Below are 18,633 nucleotides of genomic sequence, written 5' to 3' on the forward strand. Positions count from 1 at the left end.
GTTAGGAAGTCCAAAGTCCAGTTGCAGAGAGAGGGGCTGATCCCCAGGTCGTGGAGTTTGTTGATCAGCCTAGAGGGGATGACCGTGTTGAATGCTGAGCTGAAGTCTATGAATAGCATTCTCACATAGGTGTTGGTTTTGTCCAGGTGGGTCAGGGCAGAGTGTAGAGCCGTGGAGATTGCATCCTCTGTAGACCTGTTCGGCCGGTAGGAAAACTGGTAGGGATCCAGTGTTGTGGGGAAGGCAGGACTTAAGGTGGGCCAGAACTAGTCTTTTGAAGCACTTCATGATTGGGGGGGTGAGTGCAACCGGTTGAAAATCATTTAGGCTAGATGCGGTCGACTGCTTTGGCACTGGCACAATGGTTGCTGTCCTGAAGCACGTTGGGACAACTGCCAGTGACATGTTAAAGATGTCGGTAAAGACCTTGACCAGCTGCCCAGCACATGCTCTGAGCATATGCTCAGGGACGCTATCAGGACCAGCAGCCTGCTCAGTGCAGACGACACTTCTGGGGTGGATAGTCTGAGGCGGGGGTCTTCTGGGGGAGTTTAATGGCTTTAATGGCTGGATCTTTGTTGTCCCTGTCGAAGCATGCATAGAATCTGTTTAATTAATTAGTGAAGGATACGTCGCTGCCTGTGGGGGCAGGGTTCTTTGGCCGGTAGTCTGTGAAAGGTCTTCATTATTTTATTGGTGGTGATGTTGTTGGTGCAGATGTTGATGTAATCCAGAACCCAGAAAGCATATGTTTCCAGGTCTGTATGGGAGTCAAGGGTGGCTTGAGTGGAAAACAAACTCCAGTTTCTATGTTGAAACTGGTGCTGTAGACCTGAATCTGATACTTCTGGCTGGGGGAGATAATATGCAGACACCGTTTCCACGTCCTGATGGTGGTGTAGTAGGTAGCTGACATTCTCCACCAGGTTTGGTGCTAGAGGACAGTGCACCCAGCTGAAAGAGTAAGCCCCAGGCTACATTAGTCATAGATTTTTTCACTTTAAAAGTCTGAAACATTTTGGGGGGCCTGGAAACAGTGTGGTTTCATCTGTAGGTAAAGGGAGCATTGTCGATAGGTGTCCTCCCCTGGGTTTGGTCTAGAAAAGAGAGTCCTACCAACGAAACACACAAAACCCCAGACTAATCTTAGGCTATTGCAATGAAAAACAAACTAGTGACTGAGACATGGGACTGGAGGTACTCTCCACCTCCATGTCTCAGTCACTAAGCCATGTCTGAGGTGTTGAGGGGGTTGGTGACATAGCTTGGAGGTTTTGAGCTAGAAGGCAGTCCTCCCAGCAGAACAGGGAACATCCACTCTACACTTATTCTTGGAAGAATCATATTACGAAGGCATTATGAAGCATTTATGAATGCAACATCATTAAAAGTGTGACACATGTACACCCACTGAATCATAAGAACCTTAAAAAGACAATAAGCTGTTGAAATGATAAAGGATGGATGGGAGTGGAGAAATATAAACACTGAAATAAACAGGTAGACCTATGGATGCAAGAACTGACTATCCATGATAACTATCCAAGTTATACTTTGAACTATGTTTTAAAGTTGTAGAGTGCTGTAGAGTTAATTATATATTTATTGGAGGTATTTGAAATGGTCCATGCTGTTTTATGATTCAGCATAAACATCAGGGACAGCAACGGGAAGTGTGCACAAAGAAGTCACTGGCATTTTTCCAAATTAGCACTATTACTCTTGGGAGAACAGAGGTCATCTTCTCCTCTACTCTGTCATTAATACTAGATCTTTGACGCCTGGAAATAAGCCCAAATTACATAACCCCTTGATCCTTCTCCCAAAGTCCCAAAATATGTTTAGCAACTAATTTGTTGACACTAAAGAAGACAAAGTAATCCTTGTGACAAACAGCATTGCTGTGCAGACCCCGTGATTTGGTGATCTTGGCACACATATGCAACCGTAAGAATCCTTAATTTGCCTTCCTCCTAGTCTAACCTGCCCACGATTGAAAATTTTAATAAATAATGTAGAATTGCCTCAAATGTTCGTAAAAAGGAAATATTGCAGACGAAAGTTTAGGCTTAAATCTATAAACTCTAATCTAACACTGCTCAATATACAGTGCTGAGTACAGTAATACTGCCACTGTCAAGGACGTATTCAATAAACCTTCTCTAAAGGCATGTTGACTAATTAATGCATAAACCCATGCAGGCAAAAGGCTGCTTATCTCCCCAAATCCTTTACTGTGAACCTCAAATCCTTTCATGTGAACCTCAACTGGATGACCCTCAGCATGAGAAAGGGTTTGACACTGCAGCAATGCACCACAGTGTTAGAGGGTAAAGTTATTAACAGTGGCGCCAAGAGAAGGAAAAAAAATTGTGTCTGTCTATTTTTGTGTCAGTTGTATGTATCTCTTTTCTAATATAGTTATAACTCATTCATGGTCAAAGATTCTGTTTTATGAGGCTGAAGATATTGTGAGATTACGTTTTCTCACTCTCCCCACAAGACTGATATAAAGACTGTCAGTCAGACAGGAATATACAATATCACGACAAATATTTAACTGTTTTTCAGGGTGCATGTGAAGGAACTGGATTTTGACCTGTTTTAGATTAATTCCAAATAGTCAATTAATTAATGTAATACAATTACAGTACCAGTATCAAAAATTAAAAAGTTTGCAAGAGCAGAGATGCAGGCAGGAGTGAAGAAAATGCAAAAGAGAACTTTCCCAAACTCCACTCTGGTTTATATCCCCTAACTAGAGGTGTGGGCATTGGTTTACTGATCTAAGGATAACAAAACTAGTCTTGAAGAATAGAATCCTTATCAATTAAGGAAATATTCCAATCTATGCCTCCTGACACCATATTATAAAACAGAGTGATTAGGCATGACCTTAGGTTCTGTAGTCAGACAAACATTTGTAACATAAGCATTCTGACAAAAAGTACTTGACCAGACACAGAGTATAGGCTAGGAAATAACAATTGAGGACATAATTATAAATGGCTATACTGAATATTGAAGAATCATCGAATATATAAATAAACATAGAATTTACATTTTTCGGTTCCTTCACGTTTATAATGCATTTGATAGTGACAGCGAGGATATAGTTTTGCTAATAGAGCATTGGGCTTTATTCTAACTCTAGCATTGCATATGAATCGGAGACAGCACCTTAGAGCATTGGACCACCCTAGGCCACAACATTCAACTGTTTTAACTCTTTACACTTGTATGCAGCTGAAGTGAAATTTAGCACTGTCCAATTTCTGTTTATTCTTTTTGGGAATAAACAAAGTCCTCTTTTTGCAGCAATTTTGATATACATTGTAGATATGGTTATCCATGTTCAATAGACACACTGGAATCAATCCTATTCCTACGGGCGGGAGCCAGTTCTAAAGATAGTCAAAGTTAATCCCTATCCTCAGAAAATTGACCCCCGACCTGTCTTATGTCACAAACACACACCGCATTTACTTCTTTACATTCTTTTCTTAGTCTCCATTTATCATGAGCTGAACTCAAAGACCTAATACTTTCTCTATGTACACAAAAAGGCCTGTTTCTCTCAAATACTGTTTACAAATCTGTCTAAATCTGCGTTAGTGAGCACTTCTCCTTTGCCGAGATAATCCATCCACCTCACAGGTGTGGCAAATCAAGATGCTGATTAGACAGCATGATTATTGCACAGGTATGCCTTAGGCTGGCCACAATAAAAGGACACTCTAAAATTGAGAGACCACTGCACCTTTTTCTTTCCTTTCCAAAAAAGTCATGGAAAGTTTTGAGTTTGCAACAGAAGGTTTAAAACTAAGAGACCACTGCAAATTGAACACTTCTGATCATATGCTACAGCCTTTGTAGTCACCAGCTCTCAACACAATGGAACACCTATGGGAGATTTGGGATGAACGTGTTTGACAGGGCTTTCTACCACCATTATCAAAACACCAAATGAGGGAATAACTTTTGGAAAAATGGTGTTCCATAACACCAGTGGAGTTCCAGAAACTTATAGCAGCTACGCCAAGGCGTATTGATTCTATTCTGTTGCCTCGTGCTGGCCCAACACCTCACTGAGACATTTTATGTAGGTTTTTCTTTTGTCATCTGTCTATATACACTCACCTAAAGGATTATTAGGAACACCTGTTCAATTTCTCATTAATGCAATTATCAAATCAAACTATCACATGGCAGTTGCTTCAATGCATTTAGGGGTGTGGTCCTGGTCAAGACAATCTCCTGTACTCCAAACTGAATGTCAGAATGGGAAAGAAAGGTGATTTAAGCAATTTTGAGCGTGGCATGGTTGTTGGTGCCAGACAGGCCGGTCTGAGTATTTCACAATCTGCTCAGTTACTGGGATTTTCACGCACAACCATTTCTTGGGTTTACAAAGAATGGTATGAAAAGGGAAAAACATCCAGTATGTGGCAGTCCTGTGGGCGAAAATGCCTTGTTGATACTAGAGGTCACAGGAAAATGGGCCAACTGATTCAAGCTGATAGAAGAGCAACTTTGACTGAAATAACCACTCGTTACAACCGAGGTATGCAGCAAAGCATTTGTGAAGCCACAACACGCACAACCTTGAGGCGGATGGGCTACAACAGCAGAAGACCCCACCGGGTACCACTCATCTCCTACAAACAGGAAAAAGAGGCTACAATTTGCACAAGCTCACCAAAATTGGACAGTTGAAGACTGGAAGAATGTTGCCTGGTCTGATGAGTCTCGATTTCTGTTGAGACATTCAGATGGTAGAGTCAGAATTTGGTGTAAACAGAATGAGAACATGGATCCATCATGCCTTGTTACCACTGTGCAGGCTGGTGGTGGTGTAATGGTGTGGGGGATGTTTTCTTGGCACACTTTAGGCCCCTTCGTGCCAATTGGGCATTTTTTAAATGCCACGGCCTACCTGAGCATTGTTTCTGACCATGTCCATCCCTTTATGACCACCATGTACCCATCCTCTGATGGCTACTTCCAGCAGGATAATGCACCATGTCACAAAGCTCAAATCATTTAAAATTGGTTTCTTGAACATGACAATGAGTTCACTGTACTGAAATGGCCCCCACAGTCACCAGATCTCAACCCAATAGAGCATATTTGGGATGTGGTGGAATGGGAGCTACGTGCCCTGGATGTGCATCCCACCAATCTCCATCAACTGCAAGATGCTATCCTATCAATATGGGCCAACATTTCTAAAGAATGCTTTCAGCACCTTGTTGAATCAATGCCACGTAGATTTAAGGCAGTTCTGAAGGCGAAAGGGGGTCAAACACAGTATTAGTATGGTGTTCCTAATAATCCTTTAGGTGAGTGTACAGTCCCTGAGGTAACCACTCCTCAGGTTTAAACAAGTTCTTAAAAAATGTGTGGTGGGGCCTCCATGGATTGGACTTGTTTGTCCAGTACATCCCACAGATGCTTGATTGGATTGAAATCTGGGGAATTTGCAGTCATAGTCAAAACAATGAACTCGTTGTTGTGTTCCTCAAACCATTCTTGGACCATTTTTGCTTTGTGGCAGGGTGCATTATCCTGCTGAAAGAGGCCAATGTCATCAGGGAATATCGTTGCCATTGTAACCCATGTTAAAATATGACATAAGTATGAATAAATAGTTTAAAAGCATAAATAAGTTGGAAGGTAAAAGTGATTCATTTAATATAAGTTAATTCATCAGTATGCCGACAGAAAATTTATGTCGCTGCCCCTTTAAGGGACTAGTGACGCTAGAAGCAGCACCTGAGTGACGCAGCAGTAGAGACCTGAGGAAGAGAGCGGGAGGAAAATCGGAGAGAAGGAGTGGTGGCTAATAAGCAGGGAAAGGAGAAGAAAAGTTGATTTTGCAGTTGAAAAACAAAACTTACCTGGTCGGGTACTGACAGGGATTTTAGGAGAACTAAGCCAGTCAGTTTTATTGGTGTTGAAGCTCGGTCGGAGCGAGGAGTGGTCTGCAGCGTGCAGGCGTGCACTTGCATAGACGGGATTCAAGATGGCGAGCCAGGCCCAGACCTTCAATTCATCTTCTCCATCGCACCAGTGAGGAAATCTCCTGCGTATGGTGACTAGCTGCCAGAGTGGTAGGAGTGTCAGGAATTGTTTTTGAACTGAACTGGGAATTGATTGAATTATTATTTTTGGACTGAAGCGAACTGAAACTTTTCATTAAACTGAATAATTGAACTCACATTTGGACTTAAACTTGAATTGAAGGTGTTATTCTTTTGTTTTCATATTGAGTTACATATTTTTGAATGTGATCCGAAATGATTGTTGTCCACTTTTGTGTAATTGTGTAATTGAAGGTATTCTTTTACCCTTAAAAGAAAGGAAAAAAGGAATTCTACATTATGTGCAACCTAGGAAAAAAAGAGACTGGTCTCATTAGATTAGTTCGACTAAAATTACTTTGAACAAAAAGAGTGAAATACCAAGCCACCTTCTTCCATTGCTCCGTGGTCCAGTTCTGATTGCTCCCCATAAACAAAACACTGCGATGCACTGTGTGTTCTGACACCTTTCTTTCAGTACCTGCATTAACATTTTCAGCAATTTGAGCTACAGAAGCTCATCTGTTAGATCAGACCACACGGACCAGCCTTCGTTCCCCATGTGCATCAATGAGCCTTGGCCACCCATAACCCTGTCACCGGTTCACTGCTTTTCCTTCCTTGGACCACTTTTGATAGGTACTGCAGACTGGGAACACCCCACAAGGGCTGCAGTTTTGGAGATGCTCTGACCCAGTTGTCTAGCCATCACAATTTGTCCCTTGTCATAGTCAGTCAGATCGTTACGCTTGGCATTACACAGCATTTTTGGAATCACAGTCTAACCAATCACAAATTGTCTTGTAATAGGTGGGACAATTATATGAGGCCTCAAGGCCCTCTAGAGGGCCTAAATATACATCACAAATTCAGGGCCAATATTGAGCCTTATTTTGTTTTTGCACTCTAGAGCTGACTAGCTTTCTGGAGTGAGTGTACTGTACGTAAGGATTCATCTATAGCTTGCTTTTTGTTGCTATCTCGTTCATATCTTTTAAATACAATGTGTAAAATATTATTTCAACATTAGATCACTGGTTTTGTTGTGGTAAAAGCAAAGGTAATTATGTTGCAATTGGAAGTACTGGGTAGATGACATTTCTTTTTATGGTGCATGTTTTTTTGTGGCATGTTGGATATCGAATACAGTGCAACTTTTTTTATCTGACAGCATGGTGTCAGATTAAGTGGACAACAGCATGGTCTTGAAACAATAATTATGTGAATATATTCTGCCACTGTTGTTTTGGCAAATGTTTCTTTGAAATGACAACCGTATTTGGCGGATGGCATAAGCGGAGACAGCCTAGAAGAGCAAATGTCTCTTACTGACTATTTACAGGGGACTGACCGACCCTGTAAATAGCGTAGTGGTTTGAGAAGCGAAAAACTTCACTGGCTATAACCTTCAGTATTGTAGTGGATTCAAGACACTGCCCACCACACGCTATATTGGTGTCAGAAGTGGGATTTGCCCGGATGGCCATCGGAGAAGCATGTCTCCGTAAGGGACTTGGTATAGTGAAGCGTGAGGACATGCTCTCCTGTTTGGTCGGGGTAGTGTAGGGACCTTGGTAAGGCCACTACTCGCCCCTCCAAGGGGATATCCTATTTGGAGCAGTGGGTTGTGTGCCCGCCTGGGGAGTGGAAGCTTGCGCGTTCAAGACACTGCCCACCAGATGCTAAAGTATCTACATTATAGTAAGCCTAAAATAAAACTTTACAGTTAAATTGTGACTATTTATGCTAGATTTTAGAAGTACACATCCATGCATGCTTTTTGGGTCAGGATAGAGAAAAACTTAGCTGGCTACTACATTCAGTAGCTATGTTATAGTAAGCCTTGACAAAAACTGTTCATGGTTATATTGCAACTGTTTTTGGTGGATTTTCAAAGGTATGCATCTGTGCATGCTTTTGGGGGTAATAATATAGGCTTTATCAAAACCCCTTGGACAGTAAGAGTTGGGGTTTCCACGATTCTCTCGTCTTTTCACCTGACGAGAAAGTCAGTTATTTTTACCTATAGTTATTGTATCAATGTCATCCATGAATCAAAGAAAACCAAATGTTTTTGTGCCATGAAATGAAATAGCTTTGGCAGGGAAAGAATCATCTTCAGTCTCGCTAGCAGTTGCTCAATTCTTATGTCTATTCATAAGTTAGTAGATACTAGTAAGCCTATTACTGGCTAATAAGCAGTTAAAATGGCCAGTGGAAAATTCCTTAGCTCATAGACGCTTTTTGTGGTGGAGATGAACTTAATTAGAAACATTAGTGAATGAGGTCTAACGACTAGTAAAATGAGTAGCGCCTCGGCATTGTGGTTAAAGACAGTGTCACTCATATGGGAGACACAAGTTTGAATCCTGTGAGGACGATGACATTTAATCATTTAATTGCGGGCCGCAATAAAACTGTTTACGGTTATAGTGCAACCATTTCTTGTGGATTTTCGAGGTACGCATCCAGGCATGCATTTTGGGTCAGGATAGACAAAAATGTAGATGGCTACAACATAATAACAGCAGATATGTTATAGCGGTTCAAACCCCCCTTAATGATGAAAAAAATTATGAGTACCGTGACGTCGCCCGGTATGGCGCAGCCGGGGCCCCACCCTGGAGCCAGGCCCGGGGTTGGGGCTCGTATGCGAGCGCCTGGTGGCCGGGCCTTCCCCCATGGGGCCCGGCCGGGCTCAGCCCGAACGGGCGACGTGGGGCCGCCCTCCCGTGGGCTCACCACCCACAGGAGGGACCATAAGGGGTCGGTGCGAAGAGGATCGGGCGGCAGTCGAAGGCAGGGGCCTAGACAACCCGATCTCTGGACAAGGAAACTAGCTCTAGGGACGTGGAATGTCACCTCGCTGGCGGGGAAGGAGCCTGAGTTAGTGCGTGAGGTTGAGAGGTTCCGATTAGAGGTAGTCGGGATCACCTCTACGCACGGCTTGGGCTCTGGAACCACACTCCTTGAGAGAGGATGGACTCTTCACCACTCTGGAGTTGCCCATGGTGAGAGGCGGCGGGCTGGTGTGGGTTTGCTTATAGCTCCCCAGCTCTGCTGCCATGTGTTGGAGTTTACCCCGGTGAACGAGAGGGTCGTTTCCCTGCGCCTACGGGTCGGGGATAGGTCTCTCACTGTTGTTTGTGCCTACGGGCCGAACGGCAGTGCAGAGTACCCAACCTTCTTGGAGTCTCTGGGAGGGGTGCTGGAAAGTGCTCCGACTGGGGACTCTATTGTTCTACTGGGGGACTTCAAGGCCCACGTGGGCAACGTCAGTGACACCTGGAGGGGCGTGATTGGGAGGAACGGCCCCCCTGATCTGAACCCGAGTGGTGTTCAGTTATTGGACTTCTGTGCTAGTCACAGTTTGTCCATAACGAATACCATGTTCAAGCATAAGGGTGTCCATCAGTGCACGTGGCACCAGGACACCCTAGGCCGCAGGTCGATGATCGACTTTGTTGTCGTCTCATCTGACCTGCGGTCGTATGTCTTGGACACTCGGGTGAAGAGAGGGGCGGAGCTGTCAACTGATCACCACCTGGTGGTGAGTTGGATCCGATGGCGGGGGAGGAAGCTGGACAGACTCGGCAGGCCCAAGCGTACTGTAAGGGTCTGCTGGGAACGTCTGGCCGAGTCTCCTGTCAGAGAGATCTTTAACTCCCACCTCCGGCAGAGCTTCGACTGGATCCCGAGGGAGGCTGGAGATATTAAGTCCGAGTGGACCATGTTCTCCACCGCCATTGTCGAAGCGGCCGCTCGGAGCTGTGGCCGTAAGGTCTCCGGTGCCTGTCGAGGCGGCAATCCCCGAACCTGGTGGTGGACACCGGAAGTAAGGGATGCTGTCAAGCTGAAGAAGGAGTCCTATCAAGCCTGGTTGGCTTGTGGGACTCCTGACGCAGCTGACGGGAGTAGTTAGTGTAGGGTATATTGTGTCAGAATGGTGATTTATGGCCCTAGGGGGCGGGACTTCCATATTGATGTGACAGGTGGGCGGGACATCCGGTTTGCATGGTTGGGACTTCCGGTATGACGTATGTTAGGGTGGGACTTCCGGTATGACGTATGTTAGGGTGGGACTTCCTGTATGACGTATGTTAGGGCGGGACTTCCGGTATGACGTATGTTAGGGTGGGACTTCAGGAGTGACGTATGCATGTCCGGTGACTTTGTGATTTATGATTACATTGATGTGTCAGTGTTTGATGTTTTACAACGTCTGATTAGCAAACCAGACTAGTGTTATAACAGGTGGGCCATGTTTGATGATTAACAAATGGGGCTTAGGGTTCCGGAATGTTAAATTCCCAGGCAGTAAATAAGTGTTGTGTCAGCAGTATAGTGTTTGGTGTTAAACAAAAGGGGGCCAGGGTTCCAATGCCTTGTGGTACAGATGTAAACTTCCATGTTTTGCAATGTGGTGTTTTTCCACAAACACAGAGTTACACGTGAGAGACATGTTTTTCTGTAAGATATAAAGAAGGGGATGGGGCGGGACTTACGAGTTCGGATAGTTTTCAGCCCAATATTCATTTTAACAAGAGATGGGCTTCAAGGTTATATCTGCCCAGTAGTAATGGTCCCAAAATAACCACTAATACAAACCGTAGTATATGCAAGTTAGAAATCATCCCGTGTCTCACGGTTTGTAATCCAACACAACATTACAGCATGTTAACATCGCATGAGCAATGCTTTTATTTTGAAGGAGCATCCATGGCCCTGGGCCAACCACACATTTCGCAAAGGTAGATTGTGTAGCGGTTGTTTTTTTTTGAAATATTGTTATAAAAACAAGTGTATGTATGAGCAATGTTGAGTTTTGTAATAAAAATGGTTAAGTCAGCATTAACTTCTAAGTTGCATTATATGGCAAAACGTTACAAAGTTACCAGCAAGTTCGCGTATAAATTTGCATGAACAACGGGGGATCGTTGACAGGTAAGGATAGGTAATTAAAACATTCGTAAAGGCGTCTTTTGAAATTGTACAACAGAGATCAACGCAAGATTGTTTTCTACACATTGGTAGAAATGTTTAATAATAGGCAAACGTTGGTTAAAAAATATACTATAGTATTTGTGTTAGTATGGGGTTATGCTGTCACTTCCGGGTGAAGATGTGCTGCATTCTCTTAATGAACAACTCGTGAAATCTGATTTTGTATTGCTGCATTATGGTCCTGTGTTTGTTAAATGTTGAACTGAATAATATCGATATGGTGACAATAGCAAGCGTTTATATGTAAGCAGATGAGTTTATCGTTAATATATACAATTATATGACGTGTGTCACGGCTGAGCCGCGAAAATTAACGCGAACGGCTGTTCTACCAGACGTGATATAGCAATATATTTGGTTGCCAAGTGGCTACAAAAATCAGAACTAAATAGTTAAGTTTTATCCTGAATTTGTATCATTGCAGCATGTATAGTTCTAACACAATTTGAATCTAACGTGAAGAACGATGACATGTAACCAATGACAAATTTAAGAGGCGTGACTTGCTGGAGGAGCCCCGGCTGCGATGTGAAGATCGTAATTAAACCCCGCAGCATCCGCAAAAGACAGCATGGGGTTTCAAGCGTGGAGTATATCGTTTCTGTTGTAAGTACAAGTTATTTTATTTGAAGTAATTTATTTGAATTGTGATGCAACTTTTTAAGAATTTGTAAATCAATTTTACGATTGCGCAATCCATTCATTTTAGCTGTCTTTCATATTGCCTGTTTAAATCTCCGGTTTAGGTTGAGCGGATTTGAACACCGACCGTGTTTGGTAAACACATTTTTGGACCTCCAAATCTTGGTAAGTAGACTTTTGACATTATTGTTAATCAGCTTTAATTACCTGTATACGCTTGTTAATCCTATTTGTATTTAGTTCAAGTGACCGGCATCTGCGTCAGTTGGACTGGGTGGTCAGACTGTGATCTTACACAACCTGAGCAGATACTTTGTGTAAGTTTAATTATTTACAGACATTTTTAGTCTTGTTCTAAAGTGTTATTAACAATTATGACTATGCATACTGACCCTTGGTACAACATTCTATATTCCAACAGATTGAGGACAGCCGGGTGATGATACAAAGTACATTATCACAATGGGGTCAGTTACGGACACCCTTCCTTGTGGCTGCACAGCGTGAGGGGATTTTTGTTTTCTTTCAGGCTTGAAAGCTGAAACTTTAGTCAACTCTTCAAAACTGCGCTGTATGTAAATGTATGTTTGAGTTAGAATATTTAAATCTGAAAAGTGGATTGTTATTTACACGTTAAACCAGAGAAATGGCGAAAGATAATGCTAACGACAGTCCAGACACGGAACAGCCAACAACCTTTACAAATAATCAATCGACCATACCCCAAAATACAAATGAACCAACTGCTACTTTGTTACACAGCGATGCGCACAATAATCCTCAGATACAAGGCTTGTTAACCGAGCTTAGTAGCCCCCATTTTTCACACGATCTAGTTGACACTCCTTCAAGCTCTCTGATGCAAACTCAGTGCAGTGATGGCGATGTTAGAGTTATACAGCGTAATGCGTTTGACAATGTTGAATTACGACAGTTTATAAATTTACAAAATACTGGTGAAGTTGGTGATTTTGGCACATTCTACACAAGTATTATGGCAGGCTTGGATACTTTGATTGTTAGAGCCTCAGACTTTGTACAAGGGCCCGGTGATCGTCTGCAGATTGAGTTGATTGGTGAATCTCTGATAGATCCCGTACATGTGACCATGAGAGCGGATGAATATAATGAACGCACGTTTGGTAATTTACTTGAAAGTGTTATGCAGAGTAATACGGAGCTTATGATTGATGAATCACTAGAACTGGTGGTACAAATTGTCAAAAACCGTGAGGGTGGTGCCCCACGACGTAAAGCTCAAACATTGTTGATAGATCAGATTATCAATAAAAAAAGAAGACATTTATATGTGGCTGTGAATAATGATTCTACATGTTTTTCTGTTTGTTTGATGGGTATGTTGAACCCGCAGTACACATATCCCGAGGCCCTGGTTAGTGGTCGTGAGCTACATAAGGGGGCTGGTTTAGCGTTAGATGAATGTGTGTCATTCACAGATATTGTTCGGTTTGAAGAAATGACAGGGTGTAAAATTGTTGTCTTTCACCGAACACGGGATGGTCACTTTACCAAGTTTCAAAACAGCAAGGAAACCCACCCTAGAACTGTCTTTATGTACTTACACGATAACCATTTCTACGGTATCATGAATCTGAAGGGTTTTCTGGGTGTGTCTTATGTTTGTGACTGGTACTATACCGGTTTCAACACACGTGGTGATCATGGTTGTAAACATAGCTGTAGTGTCTGTCTTCATGAAGATTGTCATACCCAACCCCGTAACACAAAGCAGTGCCCTGACTGTAAAAGGATATGTTATTCAGATTTTTGTTATAGCCAGCATAAACGTTTGAAGCACCACAAAAGTGTGGATCGTTGGGTTAGCAGGTGTGACCAGAAGAAATACTGTGTCGATTGTGGTCGCTATTACAATGTCAGTATTACCAACTATAAAGCACACCGGTGCATTGCTAACATGTGCCCCAATTGTAATGTGGATCTGGCTTTTGAAATGAATCATCAGTGTTTTATAAAACCCTCCAAGCCCGAGGACCCCAGTGAGCGCTACATATTTTATGATTTTGAGACTATTGCCAATCCGGTGAATGGTGTACACACTGCAAATTTTGTGTGTGCAATAAGCTTTGATAACAAGACGTGGTGTTCAGCCGGAGATGGTTGTGTCACTGCTTTTTTTCAAAAGTTTAGGCAGCCGAAATATAATGACTACACATTTCTAGCACACAACTCTAAAGGTTTCGATGGTTACATCTTGATGCAGTACCTTGCTAACAATGGTATTGGCACGACACTTATTGCTAATGGTAGCAAGCTCATGATTTTTACAGACAGCACATTCAATCAGAGATAGATTGATAGTCATTGCTTTCTACCTATGAAGCTGTCAGCCTTGCCATGTGCTATGGGTTTTAAGGATTCGAAAAAAGGCTACTTTCCTTACAAATTTAACATCAAGGAGAATGAGAACTATGTTGGCCCCCATCCGGAACCGCATTACTATGGCGTGAATACCATGATGGCTAAAGAAAAAGATGAGTTTTTGCAATGGTATGCACTTGTTTCCGCAGACCCCTTTGTCATGCAGGATGAAATAAAGGCTTACTGCGTGAATGATGTGGTCATCTTGAGAGAGGGTTGTATGCGCTACAGACTAGAGTTCCTGGAGTGTGGTGGTGTTGACCCATTCCGGTCAATTACGATTGCTTCGGCTTGCATGAAAGTCTTTTGCAACAGATTCCTCACCAAGGACACCATTGCATTGGTCCCCTCAGACAACTACAACCGTTGTCAGAAGACATTCTCAAACAGCTCAATACAGTGGCTTGAATATGTGGCCTCCGATAAGAATATATCAATACAGCACGCCCTGAACAGGGGTGAAGTGAAAATCGGTCCCTACTACGTTGATGGTTATGCTGAACGTGATGGTTTTAGCACGGTCTATGAATTTCTAGGTTGTTTCTGGCACGGTCACCCAAAGTGTCATTGTTCAACCAGCATCAATCCAATGACAAAGATTCAGTATGGGTTGATGCACCAGCAATGGTTGACAAAGCTAGAGGCTTTGAAAGAACAACACAACGTACATGTTCAATACATATGGGAGTGTGAGTGGAACCGGCTTAAAAACACATCCGCAGATGTCAAAGCTTTCTTGAAGACCTTTGGTTCTCCAGAGCGCCTTGACCCTCGGGATGCTCTTTTTGGTGGTCGTACTAATGCGATTCATCTGAAGTTTACGGCTCGAGAAGGGGAGACTATTCAGTATAACGATGTCTGTAGTCTTTACCCATTCTGCAACAAGACAAAGACTTATCCGATTGGGCATCCAGACATAATCTTTCGAGATTTCAAACCCCTAGACACTTACTTTGGTATTGTTAAGGCTACAGTGTGTCCACCGAAAGGCCTTTATCACCCCGTTTTACCACACAGGGTTGGCGGTAAGCTGTTCTTTCCATTGTGTAGATTATGTGCAGAGTCTGAAAACCAGGTAACTGATTGTTCACACACTGATTCAGAAAGATCTTTAACCGGTACCTGGGTTTCTATTGAGCTGGTTAAAGCTGTTGAGAAAGGTTATCGCATTGTGGAAATATTTGAAGTCTGGGATTTCACCAGGACATCAGATGATCTTTTTGCAGATTACATGAGAACATTCCTGAAGCACAAGCAGGAAGCTAGTGGCTTCCCACCATCTGTGGTTGACGATGAGGCTAAAGACCGGTATATCTGTGAATATCATGAAAAGGAGGGTGTGCAGCTTGACAAGGAAAACATTGTTGTAAACAGTGCTAGGCGATCTTTAGCTAAATTGGCAATGAATAGTCTTTGGGGTAAGATGGGTGAGCGGACTAACCTTATGAACACAATGTTAATTACAGATCCGGAGGAGTTTAGCCACTACCTTTTTTCCAGTGAAATAGATGTTGGTTATTTCTCGTTCATCTCAGACACTGTTGCGATGGTACAGTGGCGTTACACAAAACAGACACCAATCAAACCACGTAACGGCAACATATTTATTGCCGCGTTCACAACAGCTTATGCTAGACTCGAGTTGTATTCACTCTTGGAAAAGTTGGATAGACGTGTACTCTACACAGACACTGATTCCGTGATCTTTGTCACACGCCATGGGGATTGGGTCCCCCCACTGGGCCCGTTCTTGGGTGACTTGACCGATGAGTTACCGGATGGTGACAGCATAGCTCAATTTGTTAGTGGTGGGCCAAAGACATATGGTTACAAAACCGTTAAAGGTCTGACCTGTCTCAAAGCAAAAGGCATTACGCTCAACAGCTACAACACAACCATTGTTAATTTGGAGACGCTGACACGACTGGTTGACAACTTTGTACGGGGTGAGGGTGGTGATGATGATCATGTCCTTGCTAATGCAGACACAATTGCTAGAGATAAAAGAACATTCACGTTGAAAAACCGAGTAGTGTCTAAGCGTTTCAGAGTTGTGTACAACAAGCGTGTACTGCTCCCTGATTACAGCACAAGGCCTTATGGGTACTAAACCACAGTCTAGGATGGATAGCGGTTTTGACCCGCGACTACAACACCCGTTCAGCTGTGTCATTAGTGGCCCCAGTAACTCTGGTAAAACATATTTTGTGAAGATGTTGTTGGATAATGCAGAGGTTGTATTCTCCAAAGAAATTCAAAATATCGTCTGGGTTTATTCATGTTGGCAACCGCTGTATGACGAACTGTTGAAAGTAAGGGAGATACATTTTATAGAAGGTCTACCAACATCGCTGTGTGATGACAATCTGCTACCGATTCAGAAAAACAACCTTTTAATCATTGACGATTTAATGAAAAGTGCATCAGAGAGTTTGGAGATGGAGAGAGTTTTCACACAATATTCACACCACCGTAACCTGAGTGCAATTTACCTCGTCCAAAACATGTTTGTTAAAGGCAAATCTAGTAGAACTATTAACTTGAACACAAACTACCTCATCTTGTTTAAAAACCCCCGCGACAATCAGCAGATTAGTATTTTAGGCAGACAGATATACCCCGGTCTTTCTCGATTCTTCATGGAGAGTTTTAAAGATGCAACACATCCGCCTTTTGGTTATTTACTTATTGACTTTAAAGCTACAACACCAGAAGACTACCGTCTGAGAACAGGGTTATTTTCAGGGGATTGGCCTGTCGTGTACGTTCCTAAGAAAGTTTGATCATGTCTAAACGCATTCGTAGAAATTTACCACTTTTGAAAATGATATTTAAGGCCCCGGCAAGTCAACGAAAAGTTATTTTAGAATCAGCATCCACCGACCTCATTCTATCACTCTGTGAAATAGCGCTTAATCTAAGGCGCGGTAATATACCCTTAACCGAGTCGCAGCTCCGAAAAGTAAAGAGACAAAAAGCCAAAATTATATACATGTCTAGAAAGAACACTTCAGTTGCACGGAAAAGAAAAACCATCAACCAATCTGGAGGTTTTCTACTGCCGTTACTAAGCGTTGCAGTTCCATTCTTAACCAGTCTAATTGCATCGAGACAGGGTTAAACAACATGGAGCATGCTCAGAAAATGTTTCTGGTGCCACAACATCAGTTGGAAAAACTGCGGGAATCCAAAACAACTAGCACCGATGTAAGACAATCTGTTGAGAATGATTTGGACTCATCGATTCGCAATATACTGTTGAAGCCTGATATGGATTTACATGAGAAAGCTAAAAGATACTCTGCCATTTTACAAAGATTTTTGACTGTTGTGCGCCAGGGTGAGCTTGATACAAACACCCTGACTTTAAGTCTACCTGGGTCAGAGACCGGGTCTGCTGTAGTAAACGTGACTGAGAATAAGCAAACTGTTGACCGAAATGTTGACCTTGTTGATGACATTTTGGATAATGTGCCTGTGAAGCGTAGAAAGAATGTTGAATATATTCTTAATAGAATGCACAGGTCTAAAGATTTGACTTCATGGAATTCAAATGGTGAATTTGTTTTCAAAGGAGAGATAATCAAGGGCTCGCACCTATTGGATCTTGTTAAAAGTGTGACTGCTACCAATAAAATTGCTGACGATAGAAGACCGTTGGGGTGGGGTGTGTTTTTAGAGGCCATGGCATGTCTCAACATGCCTTTTACAACTATTCCAAACGCGCATGTAAGACGTAAAATCAATTTGTATAAACAAAAGTCTGGTGACACAATGGATGATTTAGCCACACCACCAGCAACTGGTTTTCAAACAACCAAAGCATTCTTTGAACCTCATACCACGGACCCCGCAAAATGGCTTCCATTTTAATGTTTTCATTTTATTTGTGATACATTGTATGTTTGTTTTATCTTGAATAAATGTTGTATGAAAAATAATATGTAAACATTGATGTGGTTTTACAAATGTTTTTCTTTTTTAATAATAAATTTGACATACACGTGATTGGCTTTTATATTTCTTCAACAACCATGGCACAAATTAAACGTTTCACAAGATTGAGCATGTTGTATGCAATTAAACATTTGCTTATCACGCTTACTCTGGTACATCTTAGCTACAAACTTTGAGACTAGGGCATCATTTTCTCGTAAATCATCAGCATAAAAAGACATAAAATCTTTATAACTCAGACCTTTTGTCATTAGAAAGAGAAAGAACAAACAATGCTGTCCACACGTGGTTGAAATCAGATCCTGTACTTGTTTTGAACTGTATTCCACATTCTCACAGGTTTTCAGAAAGGCCTTGATTGACTTGGGAAAATATGTAAAATCCGGGGGGTTTCCAAAACTGTCATAAAACCTTCCAATGCCATCATCCGTTATGTAAATAGCTAGCCAGTGCTCCCCAGGTTGATTGCTTGGGTGTGTATTAACAATCATCATTGATGCAACATCTCGGACAGGCACCCTAGGTAGTTGGTCACTTGCCAGTACAG

The sequence above is a fragment of the Esox lucius genome, chromosome 16 (genome assembly GCF_011004845.1).
Source record: "Esox lucius isolate fEsoLuc1 chromosome 16, fEsoLuc1.pri, whole genome shotgun sequence".
Classification (NCBI taxonomy): domain Eukaryota; kingdom Metazoa; phylum Chordata; class Actinopteri; order Esociformes; family Esocidae; genus Esox; species Esox lucius.